Source organism: Mobula birostris, chromosome 16 (assembly GCF_030028105.1).
Source record: "Mobula birostris isolate sMobBir1 chromosome 16, sMobBir1.hap1, whole genome shotgun sequence".
Lineage (NCBI taxonomy): Eukaryota > Metazoa > Chordata > Chondrichthyes > Myliobatiformes > Myliobatidae > Mobula > Mobula birostris.
The window spans coordinates 17,303,452-17,329,484 of NC_092385.1; the positions used below are offsets into that span (position 1 = coordinate 17,303,452).

At 43.2% G+C, this 26,033-nt stretch overlaps 2 long non-coding RNA genes across 4 annotated transcripts in view; one reads left to right on the forward strand and one right to left on the reverse strand.

Annotated features, from left to right (window-relative positions):
• Positions 1-25,813, reverse strand: part of LOC140211010 (uncharacterized) — a 33,736-nt gene extending 7,923 nt beyond the window's left edge. Inside the window, exons 1-3 of one of the 3 annotated variants that reach the window (XR_011889364.1) lie at positions 25,581-25,813; positions 9,029-9,096; positions 7,696-7,753 (exon numbers count right to left, since the gene is read on the reverse strand). This is a non-coding gene — a long non-coding RNA (uncharacterized lncRNA). The remainder of the gene's footprint in view (positions 1-7,695; positions 7,754-9,028; positions 9,097-25,580) is intronic. The other 2 variants (XR_011889363.1, XR_011889362.1) reach the window with 2 other exon arrangements.
• On the forward strand, positions 9,288-13,652 carry LOC140211011 (uncharacterized). The gene is made up of 3 exons (XR_011889365.1): positions 9,288-9,573; positions 9,681-10,036; positions 13,363-13,652. It is a non-coding gene; the product is annotated as an uncharacterized lncRNA (long non-coding RNA).
• Positions 25,814-26,033: the final 220 nt, after the last annotated feature.

Genomic DNA, 26,033 nt, shown 5'->3' on the forward strand with positions numbered 1-26,033 from the left:
TAACCATCTTTGTCAAGGTCTCTCGTCACAGGAACAGCTTCTTCCCCTCTGCCATCGGATTTCTGAATGGACATTGAGCCCATGAATACTACCTCACTACTTTTTCACACTACTTATTTCATTTAACTATTTTATATGTTGACAGTAATTCAGTCTTTATTATTATGTATCCCTCCATTGCAGGACTCTGCAGAAAGTAGTGCGGACAGCCCAGTGCATCTGTGGATGTGAACTTCCCACTATTCAGGACATTTAGAGAGACAGGTGTGTAAAAAGGGCCTGAAGGATCATTGGGGACATGAGTCACCCCAACCACAAACTGACCAGCTGCTACCATCCGGGAAACGGTACCACAGCATTAAAGCCTGGATCAACAGGCTTCAGGACAGCTTCTTCCACCAGGCCATCAGACTGATTAATTCATGCTGACACGACTGTATTTCTAAGCTCTGCTGTCTGTTCTGTTGTATATCTTACTGTACATACTATTTATTACAAGTTACTATAATTTGCACATTGCACATTCAGATGGAGATGTAACATAAAGAATTTTACTCCTCCCTTATGTAAAGAGCGTAAGAAATAAAGTTGGTGCAATTCAATAGAATTCAATTCAATTCAATATTGCGATGTACTGCAGGTGCAATAACAACAAATTTCATGACATATACTGGTGATAATTAAACCTGATTGATTCTATTCTGAAAATTACATTTGAGAAAATCAACATTTCTAAAGACAAAAGAGACTGCAGAAGAACTCAGGCGGGTCAACGGGAGGTAAGAAATTTTTGATATTTCAGGCTGAAACTCCACATTAGGACTTCTATACTGGGGTGGAGATGGAAGACTGTGGCAGGTAAATGATAGGTGGAGGCAGACAAAGAGGAAGAGGGAAAAGACAACAGATGGAGCAAGGTGGGGAAGGGGAATGTGGATGGGGACCAGCTGCTGTGGGGAGATAAGTAAGAACACCAACGCTGGTTTCTGATAAGTAAGGGAGTTACGAATGGAAGCCATTAGGGGAGAAGAGAGTTGATTTCTTCTGATTCTCTAGTACAGATCCTGATGCAAGGTTTTGGCTCAAAATGTCAATGATTTCTTTCCTCTCTGATGCTGCTAGACCTATTAAATTCTTCCAGCAGGCTGTGTGGAGGAGGAGGTACAGGACTGTGACACAGGAGCTGTTAGCTTAGGTGACAAGTGTAATGAAGTCTTGAAGACCTACACTCAACATTTTAGGATCAGCCTTTTCCCCTCTGCCATCAGATTTCGGAACAGTCCAGGAACCCATCAACACTACCTCTCTATCCTCTTTTGCACTATTGAGTTCTCTGTCTTTTACTGTCACTTATAGTGAAATTTTAGGCCTTGCATTGTACTGCTGGTTTAAGATGGTGCTACCGAACATGTGTGGCAGTCCACTGGTAGTTCAAAAGGCAAGAAATTTGACTAAAGTCATTACTAACAACACCTTATTTGAAGTAAGTTGTGGTAAATTATCACCAGAAACAATGAAGAGGTGAGTGGAAGCAAAGTGAGTTTGAGGGATGAGCTGTGCTGGTACATTGTGGAATCGGTGCAGATGAGTGAGCCATTCAGAGAGGGGAAGTTGAAGCAGAGGAGTTCCAATGCCTGTACAACTGGCCCGGGTGCAGAGCTGGATCACTCTGGGCGCTGAGCTGATTTGTAGAGTTTGAGAGCAGCTTCGGTCTGGGCAGCAAAATCTGGGCCCGAGGGAGTCGCTGGGCGGCATGATCTAGGCCTAGAGCCTTTCACTGTGAGGTACGATACGCAATTTGGATAATTTAAATGCTGGCCCAGATAGACTGGAAAAACAGGTTGTCAGGATTTCGCTCGCTCTCTGTGATGTTCACTGATCTCTCCATAGCACTGAGGCTATGAAGTCTGCCTTGGTAACTATGCTCTGTGCCTGCTAATATGATCAGCTTATACCAAGGCTTTGGGCCTACTCCGGACTGCTCCAGGATTTGGATTTAAGGACTCACTTTGGCTTGGGATGTTATTGCTGGCTTCTATTGTTTGCATGATTTGTCGTTCTCTCTTGCGCGTTGGGTGTTGGTATTTATTTGGTTTTTTTATTGGTTTCTTTCCGGGTTCTTGCTTTGTGGCTACCAGTAAGCAAACAAATCTCAAGGTGGTATAATTTATACATTCTTTGATAATAAATGCACTTTGAAACTTTGTACTGCTATCACTAAACAACAGATTTTGTGACACGTCAATGATAAACCTGACTGATTCTGAACAGTTCTGTAATGATTGTAGAACCCACTTTCAGGTGAGTAATGGGTATTGGATGTTTTCTGGGCACAATGCTTGCACTTATCCAATGCTAGGCTTGTGTCACCAGCCACAAGGTGAAAGGTTCCTTCCTTTGGCGCAACCACCAAAAACAGTCCTTACATTTATTCACAAGCATCTGCTTGTGCTCGGGCACTGAACCCGATGGCTGATGGCTGGCACTGTAAACTGTTATGCCAATTGCTATGATACCATGCTGCCTGATCATGACACAGTTCCTGCTCATCCAGGTGACAGCCATAACGGAGGCAGAGGTGAGGGCCACTGCTTTGGTGCAGTATCTCCCTGATCCAGCTAGATGTCTGTTCTCTGCCACTAGGGAACAACATGAAGATCTGAAAGGAGCAGCAATATAGCTCACTGTCTTCATTGAACAGCAACCTACCACTCATGAGAAAATTGCTGACCTCACTAATCAGCGAGGTGTCATTTGTGAGTAGATTGCTAGGTGGTGGCAGGGCTCCAACTCAGGAATATCAAGAGATCGTGCTGGTGGAGAGATTTTTCTCATTGGTGGATTGATCTATGCTGTTGTATGAATGGAGTCACTAGAGAAAGTTACTATTAGATACAAAGCAACTTCTTTATATGACAAAACAAGGTACAGCAGGCATGATATGGAGATGCTTTTGGTTGAGAGGTCTCCTGGCTCAACGTGGGGCTCGATATTTTATGTGCCAAACATCAAAGGACAACTCTATATTTACAATGTATGGACAATGCTTTCTTTGAAATCACATACAACCTTCACATCTCCTGGTTCACATCCACACCACAGACATCCAAGTGAATTTTAATCAGCATTGTCTGGTCTGGGATTCACAGCTTTTAGGAACCCATTGTTCAGAGCAGCACTCCAAATTAAGTCCACAATACATTTTCAGATGCCAAGACTGGTCGCCAAAGTCAGTTGCTCAATGTATACGTCCCAAACCCAAAAATCACTCTAACAGTCTACCCGTGGGTAGATCTGCACGTTGGTGGAGCAATTCTAGCCATAGGTAAATCTGCACACCAGTGGAGTGATCTACCCACGGGCAGATCTGTTCGCTGGTGGGATGATCTACCCATGGGTAGATTTGCTCGCTGGTGGGGTGATCTACCCATGGGTAGATCTGCATGTCGATGGATTGATTCTGCCTGTGGGCAGATCTACACGTCAGCAGAGTGATTCTACCTGTGGGCAGATTATTCTCCTACAAACACTAAAATGTTCATAGGAAAACATGCCTCTGCTCTGTATGGCCCCTGCACTTACTCAATTCTTCAGAGTGAACAGAGCCCGACTCAGATTAGACAGAGAACCAGCTCCAAGGTAAAGAGTGAATGCAGCAGAGGCCAGATAGACACCCATAGATTCAACAGTTGTCAACTGAGTTGGCCTTGGAATTGAAGGTTGAAATAATGGGTAGAATCCTGAGTCCAGAAGGGTCATCAACCTCTGGTCATGCCGTATCACCTGGGTCACCTGATATCCCCTCTCTTGAAGTCACCAGTCCATCTTCCAGCACGGCAGTTCAGTTGGTTCACACAGCCTTGCTATACAGCTACCCAGTATAGATTGTCCCTGAAATTGGTCCTGGCTATTCAGGGTAAGGGTTCCTATGAGAACATCAGAGTCTTCCTCAATACCTGCGAAGTGGGATGAGGTCCCAAATACTATATCAAAGCCATTGTGTGGTCTCAGGCTAAGAGGGCAGCTTCCTCCTAGATCAGTATGCAGTGCAGTGCTAGAATATTAAAACACACTTAAGGTCTGAAACTAAACAGGCAAATGTCAAGAAATTTAATTAACATATTACTTTCTGTACTTTATTGTAAATAGTTCTCAAGACACTAGCAATGTTCAAGCATGTTCTTCATTTAGGGCAAAGAGCATGGTTCAAAACATGGAGAAAATTATACCATTATGGCAACTACCAGCATTGTTTCAGATCACACAGTAAGGAGGGGGTTAAAGATTTTGGGAATCCATATTCTTTCCAAAGGAACTAATTTTGAGGCAGAACCTGTGCAGGAGAGGCCTCTTCCCTCACTCAGCTGGGGGATGAGGTTCTTGATGTTCGCTGAGGACTTTCTCAAGTATCCTTCTTCATCCTCCTGCTCTTTTTTTAAAAAATTAATTCAGTCAATCAAAGTCCATCCCAAATTTAATACACACAAAATGCTGGAAGAACTCAACAGGTCCGGCAGTATCTATGAAAGTGAGTAGATAGTCGACGCTTCGGGCCAAGACCCTTCCTCAGGACTGAGAAGGAAGGGGGAAGATGCCAGAGTAAAGAGCGGGAAGGGGAGAGAGGCCAGCTGGAGGGTGATAGGTGAGCCCAGGTGGGCGGGGAAGGCCAAGGGCTAGAGAGGAAAGAATCTGATAGGAGAGGAGAGTGGACCATGGAAGAAAGGGAAACGGTGGGGGGGGGGACACCAGGGGGAAGCAATAGGCAGGTGAGAAGAGGTAAAAGGTCAGAGTGGTGATAGGTAAAGAGGAGGGGAGGAATCAGCATTTATGCCATCAGGTTGGAGGCTACGCAGTTGGAATATAAGGTGTTGCTCCTCCACCCTGAGGGTGAACTCCTCTTGGCACAAAAGAGGAGGCCTTGGACCATTCCGAGTTGCTCCTACTGTGAAGCAGTTGTGAGTCAGCCACATTGGTGAGTCTGAGTCACATCTGTATCCCAAGGCAGGTAAGGACGACTGATTTCCCATCCCCGAGAGAACATTAATTAACAAGACAGGTTTTTAACAACAACCTGGTCCTTTCATCAATTCCATTAATGAGACCAGCTTTTTGTTGAAAAGTTCTGGTGCTACCTAATGACTGGAATTTACATTCCTGCTACTGCCACGATAGGACTGAACTCGTATCTCTCAATCAGTGGTCCAGGACTCTGACTGATCTGCCAGTAATCTATTCCCCACACCACGGTACACTACTGTCTCCTGTCCCTCTGTGTTCAAAGTTCAAAGTACATTTATTATCCTAATATGTATACTATATACAACCTTGTGATTCGTCTCCTTACAGGCAGCCCCAAGACATCATCCTCATCAGGTGCCATGCCCAGTTTGAGCTTTGACTGCCATGGCCCACACACTCCTGTTTTGGGTCAAGTGGATCAATTCATTGGTATTCATTTCCAATTCTCTGGCTGCTGTCTCTATCATCATTTGTCTTTGTCTTCCTCTTGCTTTCTTCCCTTCAATCTTTCCCATAATTACCGTGCATTCTAACTCCTCTTTCCTAATCACATGTCCAATGAAGTTACGTTGCCTTTTCATGATCTCATACATTATTTCTCTTTTTGTGTTTGCTCTGTTCATGACATCCTCATTAGATATTCGTTTCATCCATGATATTCTTTGCATCCTCCTCAAAAACCACATCTCTGCTGCTACAATTCGTTTCCTCATGTTACTAGATATTGTCCAACATTCTGAGCCATATAACATAACTGGATAAACGTAATATTTCAGTACTCTGAGGTGGGTTGTCATGCCTAGTTTAGTATTGGTCAGTATACTCTTCATTCTTGTAAAGGTGTCTTTTGCTATCTCTATTCTTCTTTTGATGTCCAAGTCACACCTGCCATCTGATGTCACCCAGCTTCCTAAACAGCAAAAGTTCTGTACTTGTTTTATGTCTTCCTCATTTATTCTCAGCCTGCAGATAGGATTCTCCTTCTTTTTGGATATCACCATACATTCTGTCTTTTTGCAATTGATAGATAGACACATTTTTGCACTTTCTTCAACAATTATATCAATTAAATTTTGTAGTTCTTCCTCCGTACTTGCAATTGACAGTGTCATCTGTATATCTGAAATTATTGACATTTTCACTGCTAACTTTGATTCCCAAGATGTCTCTTATTTTTTGTAATATTGTTTCACTGTACATATTAAATATGTAACGCTCAGTTATATTGGCTCGTATATGTCTAGGGGAAATCCCACTCAGCACCTGCCTCAATGCTTCCCACGGAGTCGGTTGCCACCCGAATCAATCCCAAACATCAATCATCAGCCAGCACACCCAGTACGTTTTACCAAGTACACTTTATAGATATTACTAATTCTATGACATTAATATAAATTTGATACAGAAAAGGAGGTAATGAAAAAAAAGGAGCCAAGACTTATCAAAGTCCAAGTTCTTCGTGCGCCGCCGTTGGAGCTCAATCGATTCCTGACGACCACCCGAATCCTGTTGACTCACGGCTCGGGACCACCCGGAGTGATCGACCGGAGCGTTTCCGCACGTCCGCCGTCCTCCCCGTCTCTCCTCCGACTCCCCGTCTCTCCCCCGACTCCCCGTCTCCCCACCGTCCTCCTCGTCTCTCCTCCGACTCCCCATCGCTCCACCGTCCTCCTCGTCTCTCCTCTGACTCCCCTTCTCTCCGCCATCCTCCCCGTCTCTCCGCTGTCCTCCCCGTCTCTCCTCCGACTCCCCCCCAAAAACCCCGTCCTCCGTATCCCCGTCTCTCCCCCGACTACCTGCCAAAAACCCCGTCCCCAGTCATATGAGACAGCATTATCATCCAAAAACAAAACGATACATGAACACCCATTGGCTAATAGCACCCTGCTGTCTGTACTAACCCAAGCAAATGTCTAGCTAGAGACTTCTTCAGCATTTAGCATAACAAAGAAGCATTCCCCAGTATAACATAACAAAGAAGCCATTTTAAATTTAACATAAAAAAAGAAAGACCCCGTACAATAAATTAGGGGAGAAAACATACCCTTGTCTAACACCTCTCTTGATTTTCGTAAACTGACACACCTCTCCATCTTTTCTTACACTGGCAGTTTGTTCCCAGTACAGATTTCTGATTAGGCAGAGGTCTTTCGAATCTAGATCTAGAGTTTTCTGTAATATTTCAAATAACTTATTGTGCTTCACTTTATCAAATGTTTTTGTGTAGTCAATAAAACAAACAAACAAACAAATCTGTTTGCACTTGAATAGCTCATTCTGATAGTATCCTTAACATCAATATTGCATTTCTTATACCTTTGTCTTTCACAAAACCACATTGTTCTTTACCTATTTCAGCTTGTATCTTACTTTTAGCTTTTGTCATCAAAATTCTTAGAAGTATCTTGGTGATATGACTCATTAAACTTATGGTCCTATGTAATTCACATTCTATTGCTCCAGCTTTCTTAGGAAGAGTGATAAATACTGATTTTTTCATCTCTTCTGGTATTATTCTAGTCTCATAAATGTCATTGATTAAATCAGTAAGTTTTTCAATTCCATAATCTCCAAGGGCAATAATTTGTTCTACTACTAATTCATCAGGACCTGCTGCCTTTCCTTTCTTCATCTTATTTATTGCATTACAAACTCCAGATTTTAAAGTATTTGTACCTTCAATGTTTTTCTTAATTTCTGGTTTTTCGCCTCGATCGCCCCAAGACAAAGAATCCTAATAAAATCCATTAAAAAAAAGACCATCAAACACCCAAAAAAAAACCCCACAAATCGCGTAACCAATAAAAGTAAGCAAATAAGATTCAGAACTGAAGTTCATGAAAAGGAGTCCAGAGCCATGACGCCAGTCGTCTTTCTGCGCTTTCTGTAGCCTTTGCTTGACTGGGCTGTGCAGCATAGAGTGTGTAAAGGTGAATGCTCCATAATGAAGGGTGGTATGTATTACAGGACACTCCTGATGCTGACAACAGGATGTATATGGACCTTACAACTCACTAAAGGACAGAGGGACCTTGGTGTACATGTCCAAGCATCCCTGAGGGTAGCAGCACGACGTTCCAATTTCAAAGTTTTGTCCAAGTACGTATATATCACCATGTACTATCTTGCGATTCATGTTCTTGCAGGTATTCACAGGAAAATAAGGAAATACAATAGAATTTATGAAAACCTATACATAAACAAATACGGACAAACATCCAATGTGCAAAAGTGACCAAATTGTGCAAATAATAAACAAAAAAAGTGAATAAATAACACTGAGGAGTTGAGTTGTAGAATCCTGGAAAGAGAGTCTATGGGCTGTGGAGTCAGTTCAGAGTGGAGGTGAGGGAAGGTTTCCACATTGGTTCAGGGGCCTGATGGTTGCGGGGTAATAACTGTTCCTGAAGCTGGTGGCGTGGGAGCTAAGGCATCCTGCCCGCTGATAGTAGCAAGAAGAGATCATGACCCGGATGACTGGGGTCCTATACAGATAGGTAAATGGGATGAAGAACGAATGAGAGATACTTGTCTTTCTTAGTAGGGTCATACCATATAAAAGCTGGTAAATGGGATTAGTACAGATGGTACTTGAGTTGGTTTGGATTTAGTGGTATGACCCTGACATTAATATAAAACAGGAGTTAGATCACAGCTGGAGTACTATGTGTACTTCTGGTTGCCATGCTTTATACTTTAGCAGAAGAAATTCTGGGATGAGGTTTTGAGCTTTTGGGAGAATTTCAGCTATTGGGAAAACTGGATTGACCGGGTTGAAATGTGCTCCCACAGGAAATATTGAAATCGTATCAATCAGCGGACAAGTACCTAACAGGAAAGAGCCTGCGTGCTCAGGTCACGACAATGTTAATCAATAGAAATTGTGTTGTTTCCGTTGGTTGTAGAACAGCTGCGTTTCAGGAACCGGACAATTACTGCAGTCCTGGTCGTTCAACAGTAGGTGTCAGCAGCTGATGCACGGAGACAAGGAAGTGAACTGATTACTTACTGGGAGTCGTATCTCATTGGATCACTAGCGGACGCACAGCATTTAGCTCGTTGGCAAGGACGTGAAAACTGAAAGGGAAGGGTACAACTGTAAGAGCAAGATTACTTTATCTGTCTACATCAAGCAATTGCGTTTCGCTGCAAAATAGGGAGATTCCAGTTTGATGCCGTTAACAAAAAAAGTCTTTAGCTTGGAATGCCTGTCGAGGTCCGTTGTAAACATAGAGGGCAGGGGAACAACTTGTTCCACTTAAACCAGTTGTAGCCATAACAACACCTCCTGCAATGGTCCACTGCTACTAAATAAAAACATGAAGAGTATTACAGAAACTAAATACTAGATTAATAGTGAGAAAACACCTCACTGTTAGTTTAAATACTCGCTGTGGAGCTTGGAAGGTTTTTGAGCAGCCTAACTAAGATCTGAAGCTCTCCACTCTGGTCACCCAAAGCCACCAGAAAGTCCTTTCAAATTGTGAGTGAAGTGGGATGTTCTTGTTAGACTGAAGTTGTAATTAGAGTCGGGAGATTTGAACTCCAGTTGATGTGAGTGTAAATATAAGCATTGTATGAATAATTCAATCAATTAATCAAAATAAATTTATTATCAAAGAATGTATAAATTAAACACCTTGAGGTTTGTTTGCTTACAGGCAGCTGCAAAGCAAGAAACCCGAAGAACCCAATTAAAAAAAAAGACTGTAACTACTGTGCTGAAAAAGAGTGAAAAAAAATCACACATCGTGCAAACAATAGACATAAACGACAGCATTTTGAACTGGTCAGAGTCCTTGGATCCGCTTCCCAGAACAGTTGGAGTAGTAGGCCCAAGCCTTGATCTCATTTCATCATATTAATGGGGCAAAAATGCTGCTAAGCTCGCAGAGCCGACATCCACCGGAGAAAGGAATGAACATCACAGGAGAGTGAGCAAAATCAGCCCACACTCGCCTCCGTACTCGAGCTTTCCAGTCTATCTGGGCCGGCGTTTCAATTGTCTAAGCACCAGGTAGTGCCTCACTCTAGACCCAGGTCCCGGTGCAGTGACACACCTGGGCCGCACAGCCCAAAGCCGTTCTTGATCTCACCAAATTGGCTTGGTGCTTGGAGCGATCCAGCCTCGCACCCCGGTTAGGTGGCGGGCATCAAAGCTCTTCCGTAACCTTGAGTACACTTTATGAAATTGGGAGTAAGTTTGAGCCTGAGGCCAGTTACTGACATAGATCATGATCAAAAACCCCATGGTCCAATTTCACTTTTAATGCAACTTCAGCCGGAAATAAATGCTTGCTTATTATGGTCTCCTCCCCGAGGCCTTGTCGTGATTTGGAGGTTTGCGTGCCTCAATGACCCGGAGAGCTACGTTGGCTGTAGTTAGGGTTTTATTCATTGGCTCTTGGAAGGGTTACCCATGCCAAACAGGTCATAGGGTAGAGGCCAGATTAAGAGCAGTCCACTGGTCCTCCAGGTTGGGGGGGTTCAGCTCAGCGCTAACGACTCTAACTGGTAAAACAAAACTGTTATGGAGTCAGCAGTGAGGAATCCTTCTGCATCTGAGGTGCCAACAGACAGAAATGGAGAGACTTCATTGCTGTCCTAAACAGCAGCAGTGTAATGGGCACTAAGCTTAATTACTGCCCACTACGCAGATGATACTTAGGAGAGCAATGAAGGTCTTCCGTGTCTATCTCTACAGAAGGGTTCTTCATTGCTGTCTCCATAACAATTGCTTTTTGACCAGTCAGGGTTGTTAGCCCTGAGCTGAACCCCCAACTCTGGAGGACTGGTGGGCCACTCTTAATCTGGCCTCTACCTTTTGACCTGTTTGGTTTGGATGACCCTACATAGCTCCCCGGGTCATTGAGGCAGGCAAAACCTCCAAACCTCCAAACCTCCAAACCTCTTGGAGAAGACCATAACATGCTAGTATTTGTTTCTGGTTGAAATTGCACAAGGCCCTGACTCCAGCCAACATAGCTCTCCAGGTCATCGAGGCATGCAAGCCTCTAAACCCCACGACAAGGTTGTAGTCCTCTTGGAGACAAGCTTGTTATGGTCTGGGTAAAATTGAATTTTACACAATTAGTGCCATGCTTTTGAATCTTTAATTCTACCTCAAAGGTTTTTGTCACTTTAGAATTTCTTTTTGCACTGGTGCAGTCTGCACGAGTATCCTTTGCAGCATTCCATTTTTAAGCATGCATTACTGTACTTACTGCTGTGTTTATTACCATCTATACTATTTACTCTGTGGCCTTCATGCAAGCAAGGAATTTTATTGTGTGATGGACAGTCATTGTCCAGGGCCCAGGGGTCTTTTTGCCAAGCTCAGCTTTGTAACACAGCAGCTGACTCTTCCAGGGGCCGAAGAGTTGTTTTTGAGCAAGTTAAGCTCCCAACCAATACTCCTTGTTGAGCTACTTGTCATAAACAAGAACCAGTCTTCAGCTCTAAATGTAAATTGCAAGCAATAATCAGTCTGAAGCTTTGCAAACAGACCGCTGTCTGCAGAACACAGGCTGCTGGCCCACAGCATGGGGCTGGCTGATCAAGAGATGTAGTGCAAGACAATAGGGTCATGTTAATTAGCCTGCATCAAACCAGGCAACACTGGCTAAGTTATTTAGTTCAAAGAAGCTTGCAGGCTAGACTGATACTATCACTTAGCACATGAAAATTCAAGATCGTTTAATGTCATTTCCTATACACAAGGGTAAGGAGAATGAAATAATTATTACTCCAGATCTGATGCAGCACAAAAAAAGATAGAGAACACAATAATAATACTAATAAAACACAATAAATATAAATATATAAAATAGCTTATATACATCGATTGTATATCCATAAAATGACACGAGGCTGTACATACGGTGACTGATGGGAAATAAAGTAGTGGTGGAGCTAGTGGGTGGAGATATGGATCAGCTTTACTACTTGGGATAAGTAACTATTTTTGAGTCCGTTGGTCCTGTGTGGATGCTACGTAGCCTCCTCCCTGATGGGAGTGGAACAAACAGTCCATGAGCAGGATGGGTGGGATCCATCATGATGTTATTGGCCCTTTTCCAGAACCTTTTTGCATGTATGTGATGTCCTGCAGACAATTCACGAAACTACTTCTTCTTCCTCTTTTAAATACACTTCTACTACTAATCTGCGTGCAGTTGGAGCCAGTGATTTACATGTTGAGTGATCTGGCACTTCTCCAGTCTCCCAGCAAATTTGGCATGGTTGAGAGTGAGGTTAAGAAAGGAGTGTGCCTAATGGCAGACCGCGAACCCATGATTGGCCTTAATTCTCAATCAACTCGCCGACCAAGGCTTTGCGGCCTGCTGTCAACGGACGATACAGCACGCAATTGAGCTGGACTGAACTAAACTGAATGTCTCTGAACTGTTCCAAAGACTCTGCAGTTTGATGTTTGATACTCTGTGTGTTTGCTGTTTTCAGGATTTGTTCTTTGTCTTGCGCGTTGGGTGTGTGATGTTTTATTTGACTGGGCTTCCACGGTGTCTTTTTTTGGTATGTGCTGTCTGCAGGAAGATGAATGTCAGGGTTGTGTAATAAATACATACTTTGATAATAAAAGCACTGTGAATCTTGAATTTTATCTAAATTTAAAATGTATCACTAAAATAAATGAACTGTGTTTAAGGCTACTTTGTTACAAACAGGGAAGTGATCAAGTCTTTGAAGAGTAGGTGGCTATAGTATAACTTCCCTTTAGTGAGGGTACCCGTAGCTATTGTATCTACAGTGGATAGGGCTTAAGATCTTCGAGTTCAAAACTTCATGGGCAGCAAAACCAATACCATCACAATTATATCCTGGTGTATGTGACAGAGTGGTGCGGACAGCCCCCGCTATTCAGGACACTTACAAAGACAGGTGTGTAAAAAGGGCCTGAAGGATCATTGGGGACCCCAGTCACCCCAATCACAAACTGTTCCAGCTGCTACCATCTGGGAAACGGTACTGCAGCATAAAAGCCAGGACCAGCAGGCTCCGGGACAGCTTCTTCCACCAGGCCATCAGTCTGATTAATTCATGCTGACACGACTGTATTTCTATGTTATATTGACTATCCTGCTGTACATACTGTTTATTATAAATTACTATAAATTGCACAATGCACATTTAGATGGAGGCGTAATGTAAAGATTTTTACTCCTCATGCATGTGAAGGATGTAACTAATAAAGTCAATACAATTCCATTTAATAAATCTAATCTCATCTAATTTTCTATTGTGCTCACCAGGACCTTGACTATCACAGGCTTTAAACAGTCAGCATCATTCCACCCTAACTGTCTGATGTCTACCCACTTTCAGGTTGATGTCTTAATAATTTTTGCAACACAGACGAAGTGCTGGAGGAACTCAGCAGGCCAGGCAGCATCTATGGAGAGGGATAAACAGTCGCCGTTGAAGATCTCCACCTCAAGATTTCCAGCATCTGCAGAATCCCTTGTGGTTATTATTATTTTTTGTCTCAGTCATTCCTTCCCATCCTTCTCTCTGTAAAAGTGCTCAGAACTTTCCCACCCCGATTTCCTGCTCGCCTTTCTCCTCCCTCCAATCCACAAGGCCTTTTCTACTCTCTGTAAACATTGCTGATGATAATGCATTTATTTTAAAATATAGTTTATGTAAATGAATGAAAATATTAATATTGATTAATTCTTTCTTTTTAGTTCAAACGAATGGGTGGGTTTGATTTTTGTATGCCAGAAATTAAGCTAATTCAAATTTTATCCAAAGCCCCGAGATTAAAAGGTTAGGAATCAATCCTGGACTCTTCCATGCTTCAGCGCACAAACAGGGAAGTCTGGACTGTATTCTGCAACCAGTCAAATGGACAAAAGACAAAATGTTGGAGAAACACAGCAGGTCAGGCAGCATCCGTGGATGGAAATGACACACTGAGATTCTCCAGCATTTAGTTTGTCACCCCAGCTTCCAGCATCTGCATTCTCTCATGTCTCCTTTCCCCATAGGACACCAGGCCAGTTTTTAGCATGCTCCAGTCGGTATTTTCAGCAAACCATTCCCGCTGTTGACGCCTGTTCACCATTGTCCATTCCAATCAACAAAGGACTACTTTAAATTTTGCAACACACGCAAGGTTCAGAAGGTAGCATTCTCAAGCAACAAATTACATGTCAGTTGCCAGTGACATTAAACCCAATTCTGCTCACGTTGCAGACTCAAACCCCACGTTATAGAGACCTGACAGTAACTTTGAGGTGAGCATTCCAGTGAATTGAGAGAGTGTAGTATCTTTCAGATGAAATACATGAAATACATGCTCAGTAGGAGGAGATTCGCCCAAATATCCGTCTAATGTGGACGGAGGTATTTTGAAAAACGCTTAGTGTGGACGCTTGTCATTTTTACTCGAAACCGGCATTTTCAAAATTATCCGGCGTAGTGTAGGCGTAGCCTCAAACTCTTGTTCCTTCAGGTGGAGTTGCATAATTGCTTAGCAATATTGTGAAAGAAAACATGGTAGTTATCACTAGCACCTTGAACAATGCAAATCTTCCAAGCAACATAAATGAGTATTTAATCTGCTCATCAACACGGTGCCTTTTGTGGAAGTTTATTGTGTAGTAGAGTTAAAGAGTCATACAGTAAACAGCACAGAAAACAGGTCCTTTGGCCCAGTATATCCATGCCAAAAAGGTTGGCCATCAAAGCTGTCCCATTTGCTTGTGCTTGGCTCAATTTCTAAACTTTCCTTTACCACATACCTGTCTAAATATCTTCTAAATGCTGTGCCGTACCTACCTCCACCTTTTCCTTTGACAGTTTGTTCCATTTACACACCATCCTCTGTGTGAAGTTGCCCTTCAGGCACGGTAATGTAGTGGTTAGCACAACGCTTTACAATACAGGCTACCTGGATTTGATTCTTACCTGTAAGGAGTTTGGACATTCTCCCCGTGAGAACGTGGGTTTCTTCCCACAGTCCAAAGACGTACTGATTGGAAGGTTAATTGGTCATTGTAAATTGTCCCATGATTGGGATAGAATTAAATCAGAGTTTGCTGGGCACCATAGCTCGAAGGGTCTGAAAGGCCTATTACATGTTGTATCTCAATAAATAAAATTTTAAAAAGTAGCTTTTAGATCTTTCTTCTCTCACCTTAAAGCTCTCCCCTACAGCTTTTGATTCCCTTTCTCTGAGAAAGATTGTGTGCATTCACCCTATTAATGCCCCTCATGATTTTATGCACCTGAATAAGGTGACCTCTCATTCTCCTATGCTCCAAGGAATAAAGAGCTAACTGGCCCATCCTCACCATATAACTCAGGTCCTTAAGTTCTGGCAACGTTCTCATCAATCTTCTTTGCACTTTTTCCAGATTAAAGTCAGATTTCCAATAAGAAGATAACCAAAATCATGTACAATACACCAGGTGTCACTTCACCAATGTCTTGTACAATTACAACATAACGTCCCAGCTCCTATACTCCATAGCCTGACTGATAAAGCCCAGCATGGCAAAAGTTTTCTTCACCACTCTATCCACTTGTGATATCGCTTTCAGAGAACTATGCACTTGTACCCCCAGGTACCTCCACTCTACAACACTCTCTAAGGCTTTACTGTTGTGACATGAACAAAATCACCAGAGAGACACAGAAGCCAGCAGATATAGAATTGCGTTATTCAATAAAAACAAACACAGGGATCATATTGAGACACTCTTGGAGGAAGAGGCCTCCCAACCCAATATTACATGATATTTTTATATGCTAAAGATCAAAGTTAACAGCAGGACAATTCTATAGTTACAATATATCTACAATGCTTACTTTGAATTACATATAGTTTTCACACAACTTCTTTGCACCCACACTCCAGGCACCCAAAATGAATGTTAATCAGCATTGTCTGGTTTGCAATCACCTCCAATGTACAGATCCCTGAAAACTATTGTTCAGTGTGTGGTAACTTCTACCTTGAAAAAGGCACACTCGACAACTTCACGCCCAAGAAACAACTTTATCTCGGACTTCAAAACCTTATGTATACACAGCGGCTTTCCACAACCCGTACGGCATGGCAGGAACACTATATACAAAGCACACTGGAAGTAAAAAGAACAGAAGTAGAACCCCCCATTATCCTAATTAGTATTAACTTACTTTTAATAATGCTCAGATTACAAAACTTCTCCCCCTTTAAAATCCAACATTCCCCAAATGTAAAAACTAGGAAATAACAACAGTGGTGTTATTAACTCGTGTACCCCTGAAAACTTATACTAGTATCTCAGCAACAGTTTATCAATACAAAACATCTGGAAAATGTGATGGATTCAACATTCAATCTAACAACAATAAAAAAAAGAACTGTTCCGTCAAAGATTCAGTCTGTCAGGAGGTTTGCAAGTGCGCTGTGATCTACACACTATCCCCGGTGACCCAGCAGGCACCGTTGGTGAGGGTGTTTTGGGTGGATCTGGTTTTGGGGGCATGAGAGGGGTCTGTGTGTCTGCGTGAGAATGTCCATCCTCCTCCGGGGACCCCGACCCCTCTGCCAGCGTCTCTCCCTCTGGCAAAGTCACTGGTGGACATGCTTCCACCATAGTCTGTCTCACAAATGGCAACTCCATGGAACTGTCTGCCTCTGAGCCGGTATCATGACGCAGACGCACATGGTCCTGATGTCTGCGGAAAACACGCCCATCACTCAGCTTCACAACATTGGAGACAGGACCACTCTGCTTAAGAACAACCCCAGGCAGTCATTGCTGATTGTTTCTCACATAAACATTGTCATCCGGTTTTAACTGCCTCTCTCACACATGTTGATCATGTCCCTCCTTCTGTTTTTCCTGCTTTCTTTCCACTTTTGCCTTCATGTCCGGGCGCAGCAGGTCCAATCTTGACTTGGGCCTTTGCCCCCATCAGCATCTCTGCGGGATTGCGAGTGGTTGTAGTCTGTGGCGTGAGGCGGTACTTAAACAGGAAACTTGAAAGCCGAATGCTAAGGGAGTCCCCTGTCATCCGCTTCAGGCCTTCCTTCACTGTCTGAACAGCCCGCTCAGCCAAACCATTGGAGGCTGGGTGGAAAGGGGCCATCCGAATGTGATGAATGCCATTCTGCTGCATGAAGTCACTGAACAGCTCACTGGTGAACCTCGGGCCATTATCAGTGACCCGAGTGTCAGGCAGCCCGTGGACTGCAATCACTTGCCTGAGTTTGTCTATGGTTGAGGGGGCTGTGATGTTGCTCATGATGTGAGCTTCGATCCATTTAGAATGCGCATCTACCATTACAAGAAACATCTGCCCCATAAAAGGGCCAGCAAAGTCCAAATGTAGCCTAGACCAGGGGTGATCTGGCCATTCCCATGTGTGCAAAGGAGCTGGCGGTGGCATATTCTGATTAGTCTGACATTGTGTGCATGATTTTACCTTGTTCTCCAGATCCTGATCCATTCTTGACCACCAAACATAGGATCTTGCAAGGCTTTTCATCTGAGACACCCCTGGATGAGTCTCATGAATTTCCTCCACAATCTGTGAACGGCCAGGGGGAGGCATGATGACCCTCGCCCCCCCAGAAAATGCAGCCATCCTGCAGACTGAGTTCTGTCTTGCGTTTGGCATAAGGCCTCAGTTCCTTTCCTCCCATAACTCTGCGCTAACCTTGTAAAAGAAAAGACTTGATTTGGGACAGGACAGGGTCCTTCTCTGTCCACTGCCTGATCTGGGTCACCTTTACGGGTGTCTCTGACAACCTCTCCAATGAAAACACAGTCTCTGGAGGCACATATGTAGCAACAGGTGTCTCAGGTAAAGGTAGTCAACCTGCTCTGTATACTACAGTATACTGGTAGGCTGACAATGTAAGAGCCCAATGCTGTATCCTGGCTGAGGCTAGTGGTGGGATGCAGCTAGTCTCGCTGAACAGGCTCATCAGTGGTTTATGGTCCATATAAATTGTAAATACGCGTCCATAAAGGTACTGATGAAAGCATTTGACCTCAAAAACAATGGCCAGACCTTGTTTGCCTAGCTGTGAATATTCCCTCTCTGCAGCTGTCAGGGTACGTGAAGCAAAACCAATGGGCTTCTCTGAACGGTCCTCCATTACATGTGAGAGGACTGCCCCGACTCCATAGGGCGAGGCACCACATGCCAGGGTGATCTCCTTGTCTGGGTCACAGTGAACAAGCAGCTTCGCTGAGTGGAGGAGTTCTTTCACTTCCTTGAAAGCTTTCTCCTGCTCTTCACCCCATTGCCACTTAGTGTCATTGTGAAGCAGCTTATAGAGTGGGGTCAAAACCCTTGAGAGGTCAGGAAGAAACTTGCCATAATAATTCACTATGCCCAAAATTGATCTGAGTTCCGTGACAGTCTTTGGGCTTGGGGCCTCCTTAATAGCTCTCACTTTGTCCTCCACAGGGCAAAGCCCCTCAGCTGTGATCTTGTGTCCCAGGTAAGTCACACTCGATGCCAGGAACACACATTTTCCGCGTTTCAATCGCAGCCCTGCGTCTGAGAGCCTCTTCAGCACCCGTTCTAAATTAGCCAGATGCTCTACCTCCGTAGCCCCTGTGATCAAAATATCATCAAGGTACACTGCTACGTGCGAAATCCCCTGCAGCAAAGTGTCCATTGTCCTTTGGAAAATGGCAGGGCTGGACGCCACTCCAAACACCAGGCGATTGTACTTGAATAATCCCTTGTGTGTATTAGTTGTGACGTACTCCTTTGAATCCTCGTTGAGCAGCAGTTGTTGGTAGGCGTGGCTCACGTCCAGCTTTGTGAACAGCTTACCCCCTGACAGGGTTGCAAACAGGTCATTCACCCATGGCAACGGGTATTTCTCCAGTTTAGAGACCTGATTCACAGTAAGCTTATAATCCCCACATATCCTCACCGTTTTGTCTGCTTTCAAAACTGGAACAATGGGAGCCGCCCACCTTGGAAACTGGACGGGCTCAATAATGCCCAGCCTCTGTAACCGTTCCAGCTCCTCCCCGACTTTGCCTTTCGTGGCATAGGGCACCGACCTGGGCTTAAAAAAACGTGGTGTAGCCTCAGGGTGGACATGGAGTTTCACTGTCACACCCTTCAGTGTGCCCAGCTCGTCCCTGAAAACATCACCGTACCGCTGCAGAATGTCCTCCGTCATGTGTGCATACTTAATTTCATGCCAGCTTAGCCGGATTTTGCGAAGCCAATCGCGACCCAAAAGACTGGGCCCCCTGCCCTTAGCTATCATTAGCCTGGCTTCAGCCTTCTGACCCCCGGCTGAAATATCCACATATAACACCCCTAAATGAGGTATGGGCTGCCCTGTATAGGTCCTGAGTTTGAGCTTTGACGGTCTAATGGGAGGCAGGTTGGACCCCCATGTCCTCCTGTAGGTCTCCTCACTAATGACTGATGCAGCAGCCCCTGAATCAATCTCAAACTTAATGTCCTTTCCCCTGACAGTGACTATGGCATAATATGGTTCAGGTGGTTCCTCATCTGTTTTCACTCCAAACATGTTGTAGGCACACGCTGTCTCTTCATCTGCTTCTTCTAGATGGTGTGTGGCTGTCTGAGCCTGTTGAGCTTTCCCGTGCCTAGGCTTAACCTTACCCTTTGAACTTCTGCACTTTTTAGCTAGATGCCCCTTTTTGCTACAAGCATGGCAGACAGTGTCTTTGAATTTGCAATCATTTGCATAGTGCGTCCCTCCACACCAGAAACATTCCACCCGCTTTGCCTGTTTACCAGTCTCCCTCCTGACTTGGTGCACTGCCACCGACTGTGACCCCCCATGTCCTTTCTGGATATCCTTGACATTATCAGCAGCCATCTCCATGCCTTGGGCAATCTCTAAGGCTTTCTTGAAGGTCAACGGTGGGGTTTCCCCTAACAGGCGGCATTGTATGCCGTCATTATTAATGCCGCATACCAATCTATCACAGAGTATGTCTTCCAACACTGCTCCAAAATCACAATGTTCTGACAGCTGCTGAATCTCGGCCACGAAATTGGCCACAGACTGACCTGGCTTCCTGAAACGGCTGTGAAACATACACCGTTGGGCTATCACAGAAGGTTTCGGATTGTAGTGGTTCCCCACGAGCTTGACCAGTTCGTCATATGGAATGTCCCCTGGTTTCAGCAGTGTGGCTAAATTCCTTATTAGCTTGTAAGTCTTTGCCCCACACACACTCAGGAGAATAGAGCGCTTCTTAGCCTCCTCAGTAATTCCATTAGCACAGAAAAAGTGTCCCAACCTTTCCTCATACTCCGGCCAGTCCTCATTTCCTTCCAGAAATTCGCCGATAGTTCCAAACGTAGCCATCATGAAGCTCCCATTTGAAAAACATGCCGATACATTCACAAAACCAGTTCACCTTGTCGTCAAAAATATGTGGTAACTTCTACCTTGAAAAAGGCACACTCGACAACTTCATGCCCAAGAAACAACTTTATCTCGAACTTCAAAACCGTTTTATATATATATATATATACAGAGGCTTTCACAACCCATATGGCAAGGCAGGAACACTATATACAAAGCACCTCAGAAGTAAAAAGAAAGGAAGTAGAACCCCCCCATTTTCCTAATTAGTATTAACTTATTTTTAGTAATGTGAGCATTACAACACAGTGCTACATTTTAAATTTAACATACAATCCATGCTCATGTTTGAAGATTGGTTGCTGGTGAAATTATTATTTGCAATATAGCCTAACTCCAGAATATGCCCTAACATTACCGTTCACTGTGGAAACCGTACCCTGGTATGACTTACCAGAATATAGTACCTCACACTTATCTGAAGTGAATTGCCATTTGCCATCCTTTGGTCAATTTACCGAGCTGATCAAGATTCCACATAAATTTTGGTAAACTTTTTTACTGATGCAGTTGAGCATCATCAACAAGCTTGCTAGTTTTGGATTATACATTCACATCCAATTTACTTATTTAACTGACAATGGGTCCAGCATCAGTCCCCCATGGCACATTATAGTTGCAGTCTCCAGTCCAAAAAACACACTTGCTGATCACTTTAAGTAATTTTATTGGCCGTAAATTGTTGTGGGAGTTGAAGAGAGAGTCATAACATGAAGTGTCGGGGACGAAGTCAGGTAAACAAACAGGTGCAAAACGGGGAGTGGAAAGAAAGAGTCGAGGGAAAAATCTTTAACAGGGAAAAATAAAGAACAATTCCTTTCTTTCCTTTGACTAATGGTTGTGGAAAATTCTAAAAATTCATAGATTATAATTGCTCATCTCAAAGTATATTGCAGTTCATTCTTCACTCGTGTATTGTCCCTTGGCATCTTGTTTTGTGTTTTCCTTCATGACAGAGGAAGGTCGAATTACTTTCCCCTCTTGTGCCTCTCACGAAGGACACTTTAGTTAGTTCAAAATAGATGAAGTGTGGGACTTCCCAGTTCTGCACACCAGCCTGTTTTTGACATATTTGCTGAGTCATTGAGGAAACAGTGCTTCCTGAATGGGTGAAGTCGAACCCTCCATTTCTGAGGCACTCATACCATAACTGAAGTTTGTAATTCCCAACATAAAAACTAATACTTGATGCAGATCCTTTCTCATCCCTGATCCCACCTCTTTGGAGTTAATCAGCAAAGTCTGCCAATTCAGAGGATGTTTTCGATTTAATTCATAGTGGCCATGACGATTGCGAGCTGGGGAATGATAGTGTGCTGGCTGAAGGCTGCACTGACACAAGTGCATTGCTGGGGGGAAGAAAAGACAGAGGATGTTCAAATCTATAATGAGTTGGGAATGGAAAGGGAATTAGAAGAGCTTGGCTCAGCAGTGTAGACCGAACATTCTACTTTTCCTGTGAAATAAATAACCCGGTTATTCCCCAACGTGCATTATCCTTATGGGAACAATGTCTCATGGGTGGAAATGCAATGTCTAGCCTTGCGAATGAAGTGAGTATAAGGGGACAGTTTGAGGATAAAGAGGAAGCCTTTTAGGACTGAGATGAGGAAAAACTTCTTCACACAGAGAGAGTGGTGAATCTGTGGAATTCTCTGCCACAGGAAACAGTTGAGGCCAGTTCATTGGCTATATTTAAGAGGGAGTTAGATAAGGCCCTTGTGGCTAAAGGGATCAGGGGGTATAGAGAGAAGGCAGGTACAGGGTTCTGAGTTGGATGATCAGCCATGATTGTACTGAATGGTGGTGCAGGCTCGAAGGGCCAAAGGGCCTACTCCTGCACCTATTTTCTATATTCCTATGTTTCTATAAAAACCATGCTCCATGCTTTCGGACTGTGAGCTTTCATCTCGAGATTTTATTTCTCTACAAGTTCCTGCTTTAAGTAATTTAACAGAGACTCAAGACACCAGCGGTGCTGGAATCTGGAGCAGCAAACAATCTGTTGGAAGAATGCAGCTGGTCAAACAGGAAAGAAATTGTGGACGTTTCATGTTGAAACACGTCATCAGGGCAGTAATTTGATCATTTGCTTTAGCCATTATTTCCTTGCTGATAATGCCAATACCTTTTACTGAATGTTTTGAGCACATAAAAGTGAGCTTGGAATAAAAGAAAAGCCAAGATCCAGTTCAAAATTAGCTGGCTCAAATATTACTCAATGCCCTCAAAGTTTAAGTTCCACATTTGGTAGCTATGGAATTTATGTCAGAGAAATTTATTTTTCTGTATGAGTAACTAAGGCGAGAACTACTATTATTCTATGAAAAATACATTTTAAAACTAATCCATCAAACCATAACACATAGGAGCAGAATTAGGCCGTTTGGCCCATCGAGCCTCTTCTGCCATTTAAGCAAAGCTGATCCATTTCCATCTCAAGCCCACTCTCCTGCATTTTCCCCATAACCTTTCACGACCTGACTAATTGAGACCCTATCAACTTCCACTTCCACAGCCAAAAGTGGCAACCAGTTTCACAGATTCACCACCCTTTGGCTAAAGAAATTTCTCCTCATCTCCATTCTAAATGGATGTCCCTCTATTCTGAGATTGTGCCCTCTGGTCCTAGACTCCCCACACCCACTCTATCTAGGCCTTTCAACATTCTATAAATTTTGATGAGATTCCCCCCTCATTCTTCTAAATTCCAGAGAGTACAGGAGCAGAACCACCAATCGCTCCTCATATGATAAGCCTTTCATTCCTCAGATCATTTTCATGAACCTCCTTTGAACTCTTTCCAATGTCAACACATCCTTTCTTGGATAAGGGGCCGAAAACTGTTCACAATATTCCAAGTGAGGCCTCGCCAGTGCCTTATAAAGCCTTGGCGTTGCTTCTTTGTTTTTATATTCTAGCCCTCTTGAAATGAATGCTAACATTACATTCCAAGTTGCTAATTGTAATGAATGCCTTATTTCTGGAAGTGACAATCAAAGTACACTGGTGATAAGTTACAATGGGAACGATAAGGTGAAATGAGATAGACATTGAGAAACATTTAATGCTGTTAAGGCAACAATTTGATGTCAAAACCACAGCTTTGCCATTTTTAAAATTACTTACATCTCTGTATCCGAAACACCTAAGAGAGGAGCTTCTTAATATTCCAGTTGCCTATATTGAGATTACTTAACTTAGTGTATCAAGCTAGCTCTGACCAGTTTAGTGGGTCATGCAGGTGAAATAAGACAGGTACAAAAATAGACTCAGTGGCCACTTTATTAGGTACAGGAGAGGAGTGCAATGGGGTCTATTGCTGCTGTAGCCCATCCACTTCCAGGGTCAACATTCAGAGATGTTCCTCCTCACAGCTTCCTCTCATTCCACCTGTCGTCTTCCTGTCAGCTTGAAGCAGTCTGGCCGTCCTCCTCTGACCTCTCTCATTAGCAAGGCCCACAGAACTGCTGCTTGCTAGATCTTTATTGTTTTTTGCACCATTCCCTGTAAACTCTAGAGACCGTTGTGTGTGAAAACCGCAAGATATCAGCAGTTTCTGAGATACTCAAACCATCTGGTACCAACAATCATTGAACTGTCAACATCACTTAGATCTCATTTTTCCCCATTCTGATGTCTGCTCCAAACAACAACTGAGCCTCTTGACCATGTCTGCGTGCTTTTATGAACTGAGTTGCAGCCACGTGATTGGCTGGTTATATATTTGCATTAGCAAGCTAATGTACACCTAACAAAGTGACCATTGAATGTGTTTTTTTTATCAGACTCAGTTAACCTTGCAAACTAATTTGGATTATTCCTGCATCCATCAGGACTCTTTTTGCAATTACTGAGTCATCCCAATATTGGGAGTTCTGCATTCAACAATTCAAAGTGAGGCACCTTCTTGGTGGCTACTTGGTTCTAGTGAGGTTGGGCCCAGGCCTGTAATGGTTCAGACTCTTTGTGATCAAATCTCAGTGTTCAGAAGATCTACTCTTTTGTATTGTAATTATTGCTGTCTAGAAAAACAGGTCATTTTATAGATTTCTTTTGTTTTGAATCTAAACGTTGTATACACTTGGAAGGAGAGGAGAAAGACAAAAAATAGCTTTCCAACCTGATGGCTTTCGACTTCACATGGGACTGTGAAACTGCTAGAATAGTTAAACCTCATTTCTTCACAGGAGGATTGAAATGCCCAAGGCACAAAGCCATTATCATATAAAATATTCATCTTTCCATCAGTATAAAAATGCAAATTTCTTTCCATAAATTTTTGACTAACAGATGTGTACAAATAACAGAATGTATCTGCAAATGTACAACTGATACCGAAGTGATTGTCTAACTTTTTCACACACAGTTTTTCCAGGTGGTTCAGCACCCTCTTCTTCCTCTCACACCAATTCTTCATGAGGGTTACTATTGATTAGCTGATCCTGCACTCCAAAGGCACTGAAAGGACGCTCCTCTTGTGGAAGTTTTATTCCTGCTAAAATAGGCTATTTCGTGCACCTCAGGTTTATTCCTCGGCAATTTAGTGTTCTCTCCTTTCTATTTCACTTCCATGAAAAAGCGCATTTTAAAAATTATTCCATAGGACTATAAGACACAGGAACAGAGTTAGGCCATTCAGCCCATCGAATCTGCTCTGCCATTTGATCATGGCTGATCCAATTCCCTCTCAAGTCCATTCTCCTGCCTTCTCCCCATAACCTCTCACACCCTGACCAATCATGAACCTATCAACCTTACAGCATGGAAGCAGGCTCTTCAGCCCATCTAGTCTGTGCTGAACAGTTATTCTGCCTAGGCCCATCAGCCCGCCTTTGGACCGTAGCCCTCCATACTCCTCCCATCCATGTACCTATCCTAACTTCTCCTAGATGTTGGAATTGGACCCGCATCGCACTCATTCTACACTCACACCACCCTCTGAGTGAAGAATCTCCCACTCAGGTTCTTTTTAAACATTTCGCTTTTTCTCCAGCAAGCATATATCTTGAATTTCGTCAACTGGGTGAACTATAATAGTGATCTATTGTCAATGCAACAGCAAAATAAAGAATGTCAAATAAACATATTTTAGAACAATGCCAAGTACAATTGTAGATAAAAGGTTCTCCATATTGTAAGGTCAGATAGTTAATGCACATACCTTTATATCTCACAAAAGCTTGCGCAGTTGCCAAGTGATTCTTCTGCATTCTTCACCGATGAACAACTTATATCTCCCCAGTAGTTGGTCTCTCATTCAGATCAGCGATGCACTTTAGTTAGCATATCTCAGAGACCAATTTAGCCAAGCGCTTTTACAATTTGCAAACGTGCAATAAATATTGTAATCACCAAAGTGACTAGCCAGCTGCAATAATCTAATAAGCAAAAGCAAAACATGTGATCATGGTGAGCTCAATGTTTTTGGAAGATAAGAATTCCCTGGTGAATTACTTAAACCACCCCCAGCTTTTAAAAAATGAGGCAATTGGAATGCAGTATATTGTTAAGGTTAAACCAGTAAACCATTTTGAATTGCTATCTTTATTTCACAAAAAGGAGAAAATATATACTCATGCTATATTACGAAGTATGATGTGTCTAAGTATATTCC